Genomic DNA, 9342 nt, shown 5'->3' with positions numbered 1-9342 from the left:
TTAGCGCCAAGAAGAAGCGCACTTCTTTTACACCGTCGTCAGCTGATTCCACATAGATGTTTAAAGGACCTGTTCTATTAAACGCTTATACAAAACGGGTATATCATCAAAATATAAATATCTTTATTAAATACAAATTACATATATAAAAGAGAGAACATGATACATCAGATAAAAAATGGACTACACCTGAGGGGGTATAACAACGTGTGCATATAAAGGGAAATGAAAAAAGAAAAAGGGAGAGACAGAGACAAAAAATAAGTCATCTGGCCCAATGCTGCGCATACATCAGTGTCCACAGTTGATATATATATATATATATATATATATATATACACGTACATATAACACCCAGCGGGTATAAAGTGCAAGTGCATATAATAAATTAAATCTCCATATCAACAAGTAGTCACCAAAAGCGCAGCAAAGTGCAAATGCATAATATCAACTAGATCTCCATATCCGCTCATGGCACAGTAACAGGGCTACCATAATAGCCAAAATATGTATACATAAAACATTATTTAAGGGCCAGCACTAGAATAGTATATATCAAGTCTGTAAACAATTACAACACTTTAACCTCACAGTAATACATAATATAAACGCATACCCATTGTATATGGAATATCCACCTCAGGAGAGCCACGTACCCCGACGCACGTTTCAGCGATGCCTTCCTCTGGTGTAGTCCATTTTTTTAATCTGATGTATTATATTCTCTCTTTTATATATGTAATTTGTATTCAATTGCTGTGCATTTTTAATACATATACATTATTATCTAATGACATTATAACAAAAATGAATGCTCATCTCATTGCCTTTAAGAATAAAATCAGCCTGAACCAAAGTTCTATTATGTGGCTGAGGAAGCCAAGATGAGTTCATGGCAAGTTCAGTTTATATAAAAATAATGATGAACATGAACGGACATTGTATTTAAAAGTTATTGCTATTTCTCCTCTCCTTCTTTCCCTCTTTCTTTTTTTAATGTCTTGACTGTTTTGCTTATGTTTTATTTAATAGATATATAAGTTGTTCCTCAAAAGGAGGTATAAGTAAACTTGGATCACGGAAGTTAGCCTTCCGCTCATTTTTACAACATGTATAGTTTTACGCTCATGTTGTCAAATACTTACTTAACGGAACAGTTACTTCCAATCTTGTTTCTTCTTGTAACCCAATTGCTTAAACTTATTTCTTTATCTATAACAATATGTTTGGATCCTGCGAGATCCTATGATTACGTTTTTCTTCATATTTTGAATACACTATTCAAGAAAGTCATGCTTGAAAACCAATAAAGCAAAGTAAACATAAAAGTTTTTGCTAAAGATATGGGTTTATCTATGGGGAGTAAACCAGCTTCCTCAGACATGTCTGTCTGAAGGGAACAAGGTTGTTTTATGGATAAGCCATGACGTGATAAGAATTCATATCCTTGAGGCACACCTGTTGTGTGAGGTTCAATTTATATATTCATAATTATATTATATATATCTCTGTATGGTATATTTAGTTTACAACATATTTAACCAATGATTCATATTATGTGTTGTCTATGTGTAACAATGTATCGATTTATATATATGTTATACCATGTATTTATGATTTAGAATGTATTGTAGAAGGTACAGAAACATTGAAGTACGTTTATGTTAATTGGATTTCTGAGAAGAGTAAATGTTATTTCAAAACAATAGCTATTCATGGATGTAGATAAGTGAAATGTACAAGTTCCGATGCCAAGCATCAAAGCCGTTATATAATTTTTTTATCAAATTAATATATATTTAAAAAAGATAGGAGAAGACAGACAACTCCAAGTCCAGGATATAGGTAATTAAAAGTGTCAGGAAAAGACCTTCCTCAATGATGTATATTAAAAAGGTCAAGAAGGTCATGTGAACATATTTATTAGATATTTAGTTTTAAATGCTTAAAAGTTGTGATGTTCATCTGCAGTACCAAAGTGCCATCTGGAGGCAGATGGACAATATTATATTATTTTATCATTTGTTTTGCCATATTAGGAGTTACTATGACATCATGATATTATTGGCATGCGAATACACCCAACTTACCTGATTGGAAATACCTAATCTAAAGGGAATGATTCTTAGATAAGGGGGGGGGGGATAATTACTCGTGTGCAGAGCATTGGAGGAGATCCATAGATCCATTGACCCATCCATCGATTCATTCAATCAAAAAGAAAACTTTACCAGAAGAAACTTGGATTATTTTTTTGGATTACTAGAAAAGTTCTTGAGAACTGGTCCCATCTGAACTCTGTCTACCTTTGTAACGTATATTTTGTTTACTACTCGTGATATTAATAAGATATTTCCCTCGGTATATAGCCAAGAGTTCCCATACTGTGGGAATATATAGTGTTAGATGCCTCCATAATGCTGATTATTCTCTTAGCAAAGATGCTGTGGCGAAACCAACCTCGCCACTGGGTTTTGGAGAGGCCTGTTTAAAAGCCTCTTGCCTCAGGATTATGGCCCATACTAACTTTTAAACCCCTGAACCTATTCAAGTGAATTTTGGATAGGTTTGTCCCCAAGTTATACTGGTTAAATTGATGTAAGTTATATGTATGGACAATGTAAACTCACAAAGTTGTAACAATTTATAATAAGTGTAACTTGTCAGCTTGGGAGATAGTTGAGTGGATAGACAGAGGGGAGGAATATGCTGGATGTGTCTCTATTGTCCCATTGTGTGTTTAAATGGTGATGTCTGTCCTGTTGTCTCCACATGTGTATTGGCGATTTCCCTTTGTCCTAAGAGATAATTGGATTGCTCCTCGGTTGTCTCCAGGACAGAGAGGAAGAAACCATGATGCATTGTGGGGATGTGTTGTATCTGTCCTGTGTTGCAGTCTCCCTTCTGGTCCCCTAGGGGCGTGAACGATTGGTTGCTGTACCTACATTGTATGTGTTGTAATATACTGATTAGTTGTATTTCAAAACCCTGTGGGCAGTACTATGTTTGTGGTTTGTGAATAAAAGAGGCTGTACTTGAAGTACAGTCAGTTCCTGTTTTTACCCTCAAGGTGAAGTGTCGTCTCATTCTTGGGGGAGGACTTATGGTATGCTGTTCCAGTTTGACTGCTAGGAGCGTAAACCTATTCGTATGGTTTCCTATTCCACTGTCTACAGCATTCATATGTTTGAAGAGGATTTATCTGCTTCTTTGGTTCGGTGAGGGTGGTGTCTGCCAGAGTGCTTGGAGACCTCAAGAAACGCTAGGAGCATCCAGCAACGGAGGTACTCAGTCGGGGTGCCAGGTGATCCGTTACAGATGCATATTGTTAATGGAAGATCTGACATTATTTGAAAAGAGGACTAAGCCCTTGGAAAGTTATTTTCCATAGTTTGATTGCCGAGCTGAGTATTTTATCATATCAATATCATATATTTTTTATTGGTCATAGGAAAAGAGTCAAGGGATAACAGTTATTTTCCTGTATAATCCGTGTTTTATTGTTATATTCTGTGACAAATTAATTGAATATTTGCATGTCTTCTGTACCTACTCCTGCTTTTGGTTACCAAATCACAAGCCAGTTCTGATGGCACCATACAGGCCTTACAGCTGCCACACAGACAGGATCCGTTTTGCGTCTTGTCATTTTTCCTTCCTTCTGACAGATCAGAAGAAGGGTCAAATAAATGATGATGTCAGCCAGGCCAAAAGGCAAAATAGTGGCCCAGTCATGAAGTGGGGAGGGTGGGAACAGCATGAGAAGTCCACAGAGTGGCCCTATGACATAGTGGTGAGGAGGAAGCATGAGGAGACCACAGAGTGGCCCAATGACAGAGTGTGGAGGTGGCGGCAGCAGCAACAGGAGGAAGCCACAGGGTGGCACAATGACAGTGTGGAGGTGGCAGCAGCAGCATCAGGAGGCCACAGAGTGGCAATGTGACATAATGCTAAGATAGCAGCAGCATCAGGAGGCCACAGAGTGGCACAATGACAGTGTGGAGGTGGCAGAAGCATCTGGAGGTCACAGAGTGGCACAATGATAGAGTGTGGAGGTGGCGGCAGAAGCAGCACTAGTAGGAGGCCACAGAGTGGCACAATGACAGTGTGGAGGTGACAGCAGCATCAGGAGGCCACAGAGTGGCACAATGACAGAGTATAGAAGTGGTGGCAGCATCAGGAGGAGGCCATAGGGTGGCACAATGACAGTGTGGAGGTAGCAGCAGCAGCATGAGGAGACCACAGAGTGGCACAATGACAGAGTGTGGAGGTGGCAGTAGCATCATCAGGAGGAGGCCACAGGGTGGCACAATGAAAGTGTGAAGTTGGCTGCAGCAGCATCAGGAGGCCACAGAGTGGCACAATGATAGAGTGTGGAGGTGGCAGCAGGAGCATTATAAGGAGGCCACAGGGTGGCACAATGACAGTGTCGAGGTGGCAGTAGCATCAGAAGGCCACAGAGTGGCACAAAGAGAGGGTCTGGAGGCTGCAGCAGCAGCAGCAGTATCATGAGGAGGCCACAGGGTGGCACAATGACAGTGTGGAGATGGCAGCAGCAGCATGAGGAGACCACAGAGTGGCAAAATGACAGAGTGTGGAGGTGGCAGCAGCAGCATCAGGAGAAGGCCACAGGGTGGTACAATGACAGTGTGGAGGTGGCAGCAGCAGCATAAGGAGACCACAGAGTGGCACAATGAAAGAGTGTGGAGGTGGCGGCAGCAGCAACAGCATCAGGAGGCCACAGGTGGCACAATGAAAGAGTGTGGAGTTGGCAGCAGCATCATCAGGAGGCCACAGAGTAGCACAATGACAGAGTGTGGAGGTGGCAACAGCAGCATCAGGAGGAGGCACAATGACAATGTGGAAGTGGCAGCAGCAGCATCAGGAGGCCACAGGGTGGCACAATGACAGTGTGGAGGTGGCAGAAGCATCAGGAGGAGGCCACAGGGTGGCACAATGACAGAGTGTGGACATGGCAGCATCATCATCAGGAGGCCACAGAGTAGCACATTGACAGAGTGTGGAGGTGGTGGCAGCAGCATCAGGAGGAGGCCACAGGGTGGCACAATGACAGTGTGGAGGTGGCGGCAGCAGCAGCATCAGGAGGAGGCCACAGTGTGGCATAATGACAGTGTGGAGGTGGCAGCAGCATCATGAGGCCACATAATGGCACAATGACAGAGTGTGGAGGTGGCAGAAGCATCATCTGGAGGCCACAGAGTAGCACAGTGACAGAGTGTGGAGGTGGCGGCAGCAGCATTAGGAGGAGGCCACAGGGTGGCACAATGACAGTGTGGATGTGGCAGCAGCATCAGGAGGCCACAGAGTGGCACAATGACAATGCGTGGAGGTGGCGGCAGCAGCATCAGCATCAGGACGAGGCCACAGTGTTGCACAATGACAGTGTGGTGGCAGCAGCATCAGGAGGCCACAGAGTGGCACAATGACAGAGTGTGGAGGTGACAGCAGCATCATCAGGAGGCCACAGAGTGGCACAATGACAAAGTGTGCAGGTGGCAGCAGCAGCATCAGGAGGAGGCCACAGGGTGGCACAATGACAATGTGGAGGTGGCAGCAGCAGCATCAGGAGGCCACAGAGTGGCAAGGTAACATAGTGTTGAGATAGCAGCCGCATCAGGAGACCACAGAGTGGCAAGGTGACATAGTGTGGAGGTGGCAACAGCATCAGGAGACCACAGAGTGGCAAGATGACATAGTGTGGAGGTGGCAGCAGCATCAGGAGACCACAAAGTGACCCAGTGACAGAGTAGGGAGGTGGGTGGCAACACCAGCTGAAGATGGTGGGTGAAAGAAGGAGCACTTGGCATAAGATGTGTGGCATCAGGCGGGTGGCAGCATCAGAATAGTAGCTGAGGCAGGGAGCCAAAAGAAACCAGTCTCTTTTGTCAAAGTGTTGGTGTGGCACCATGGATGATCTAGTCTGATGTATCAGGCATTGGTGGGTTTAAATCCTGGCTGATCCATGCCTGATTCATCTTAACAAAGGTCAGTCTCTCTACATTTTGGGTGTACAGACGAGCTATTCTTGGGGTAAATATGGCCCCCGCCGCACTAAACACCCGCTCTGATGCCACACTACTGGCCGGGCAGGACAGTTTTCCAGTGCAAACTCTGCCAGTTGCTGCCACAAATCCAGTTTGGCTGCCCAGTAGTCTAGCGGATCTTCAATGTGTGGTGGCAGGGTGCTGTCCAAGTATGCCACCACCTGCTGGTTCAGGTCCTGATTCAGGTCTAGCTGCTGCTGCTGCTGGTGAGTAGTTTTTTCACTAGGCGGGTGAAGAAAGCTTCTCATCAGTGACTCTAGACTCAAGTTGCTGCTGATGGAGATGGAACTGCTCCTACCCCCCACCCTGCCACAGCAGCCATGGCAGAGGAATCTGAACGCAGAGGGCCCTCCTGGTCAGACCTGCGAGAGGATGGACGATGGCGCAGATAGGCAGCAGCCAACTCACTACATAAGATGTCTCTATAGTAGTTCAGTTTGTCCTCCCTCTCAGCGTGTGTATAAAAGGCCCCCATTTTGGACCCGTGTAAAAAAGGCCCCCATTTTGGACCGGTAGCGAGGGTCCAACAAGTTGGAGAGCCAGAAATCATCCCTCTGCGGAATGGTGACAATTCGACTGTCACTACGCAAGCAAGTGAGCATGCATCGGGCCATTTGTGCAAATGACTCGGAGGGACTCCCTGCCTCCATCTCCACTGCATACTGTCACGGTGTGTCTGGGTCCTCTGCCTTATCTTCCTCATCGCCCTGTAGCTGCTCTGGCAGCTCCTCCACTCCTGTCACCTGTGTAGAAAAATCACCCATTTCGCTACACATTTCTTGTGCTCCAAAGTCCTCCTCCTCCTCCAGTTCAGCTCCCACAGGGCTCATGTGGCCGTGAGATCTAGGTGCCACGTCTCCAGTCTTCTGGCCAGCCAGATGTACCATCATCTGTTCCAGGACATGAAGCAGTGGAATGACGTTGTTCATCCCATAGTCCTGGCGACTGGCAAATAACGTGGCCTCCTCAAAGGACCTGAGCAAAGAGCAGGTGTCACGCATGAGCTGCCACTGGCTGACATTGAAGTTGCACAGGAGAGTACTCCTGTACTCTCGGATCATCAAGAAATCGTTTATGGCCTTTCTTTGTTCGTATAGTTGGTTCAACATATGCAGGGTGGAATTCCAACGGGTGGAAATGTTGCATATCAGCCTATGTTGGGGGATGCCGTTCTGCCGCTGCAGCTCAAGGAGGTTGTGCTTTGCGGTGTATGAGTGGATGAACTGTATGTAAAGTTTCCTGGCTATTTTTAGGATGTCTTGCAGATGGGTGAATGACTTCAGGAACTGCTTGACAACCAGATTGAACATGCGTGCCATGCAGGGTGCATGGCTCAGCCCTCCTTGATGTAGCGCCGACACCATGTTCTTCCCGTTGTTGGTCACCATGGTTCCGATTTTGAGTTGTCGCGGAAAAAGCAAGGATTCGATTTCTTGATGAAGGACACGGAGCAGTTGCTCCCCTGTGTGACTCCGTTCGCCCAGGCAAACGAGGTGCAGAACAGCGTGACACCGCCGTGCCCTGCACATGTGGTCTGTTCTACATATGTGTGCAGGGCTGGTACTGCCTTTTTGGCAAAGAAATGATGGCTTGGGACTCTCCACCTCAGCTTGGCACAAGCCATCTGTTCTCTGAAAGGTGCAGAGTCCACAACTTGGAAAGCGAGGGACTGCAGCATCAGCAACTTGGCCAGCAGCACATTCAACTTCTGCGCCGATGGATGAGTGCACACATACTGTTGTCTCTTGGCAATCGCTTCGGTGATCGATTACTGACGAAATTACTGACGAGGAGTAGGAGGAGGAGCATCAGGACCAGCAGATGATGTGAAGGACAGACAGCTCCCTTCGACTGAGGTGATGGAGCCTTGACTGCCTGAAATCGGGTGCGTGCTACTGGGTGATGCAGCAGTTGCTGTGGCAGGCTGGACCACCATATAGGAGCTACGGTTCTCCCAGGCCACTTTATGGTGACGCTGCATATGTTGTTGACGCAGGGCCGTGGTGCCAACATTGGTAGCCTGGCCACGCTTCACCTTCTGCCCACAGATTCTACAAATGGCCATGTTCACCTCCTCTGGCGTCTTAACAAAAAAACTGCCACACCGCCGAGTAGGTGATTTAACCCCCAACACTCCACACTGACTGATTGCTACCGCCGCTGCTTCCGTGAACCCCTGCACCACTAGTTTCCGGGCAGGTAGGCTCCTGCGAAGCGAGTGGTCTACCTGGGCACGTTTGGCTCCCGACCTCCCACTGCTGCCACCCTGCTGACTCGGCCACACTAGCGACTTGCCGACTCTGCCTCTGCCTCACGGGCAAGTTGCAACCCTCTTCTCCCGATGATGATGTAGCCCCTAATTCACCCGGCTCCCATGTGCGATCAGCTACATCATCATCATCGCGTACTGTCTGTACGTCACTGATGTCCTCCTCAATGGTCTCTGGGTCAGGAGCCTGATCGCTCGCATCACCAGCTACCACGCCACTCTCCTCATCACTACTTGCCCACCTTCCAGAGGAAGCGGCGGATGTCCCCTCCACATCTTGGCTGGCCAGTAGCTGATGACTGTCCTCTAGTAGCTCGTCCTCGCTGTATAGTGGAGCTGAGCCCACAGCATATAATACTTGTCTGGCTGAGGGAACAGAAAAGGACAGAGAGAGTTTGAGAACAGGTCCTGATCACAGGGTTGTGTCTGATGAACCCACTGACTCTTTTCTGGGGGTGTCTGATGTCACTTATATATGCCACAAAAGGCTTTAGAACATATAACTGCACCGCTGAACGGCAAATATGCATTTTTTTTGCCACTAATACACGCCAAAAAGGGCTGTAATGTTCTCACTTCACAACACAACGGCTAATAAGCCCTTTTTCCCCCACTAATACAAGCCAAAAAATGCTTTAGAACATATAACTGCACCGCACAAAGGCAAATAAGACGTATAAATATTTCCTTGTAATAAACCCTGTTAATGGGTGTATCAAAAAGCTCTTGCACCCCAATAACAGGAACGGTTTGTTGGAATTGCAGAACTGTATAATGGCAATTTGGAACCGCAGTCAGTGTAGCAAGGTGTAATAGGATTGTTCCTATTACCCAGGCTGTAAACTACTCTACTGAACCCTGTTCTGCTTCAATACTGTGAAATTATTCCTCCCTATCCTTTTCCTGAACTTCCATACAGCAAAGTAAAATTTTAAAGTCTTTTCTACCACTGTCCCTAGTGCCTGCTGACGTCTCTCCCTGCACTAAGTACACTGGCTGGCTGCTGAT

Source organism: Bufo gargarizans, chromosome 5, assembly GCF_014858855.1.
Source record: "Bufo gargarizans isolate SCDJY-AF-19 chromosome 5, ASM1485885v1, whole genome shotgun sequence".
NCBI lineage: Eukaryota > Metazoa > Chordata > Amphibia > Anura > Bufonidae > Bufo > Bufo gargarizans.
This window is presented reverse-complemented; position numbering follows the sequence as displayed.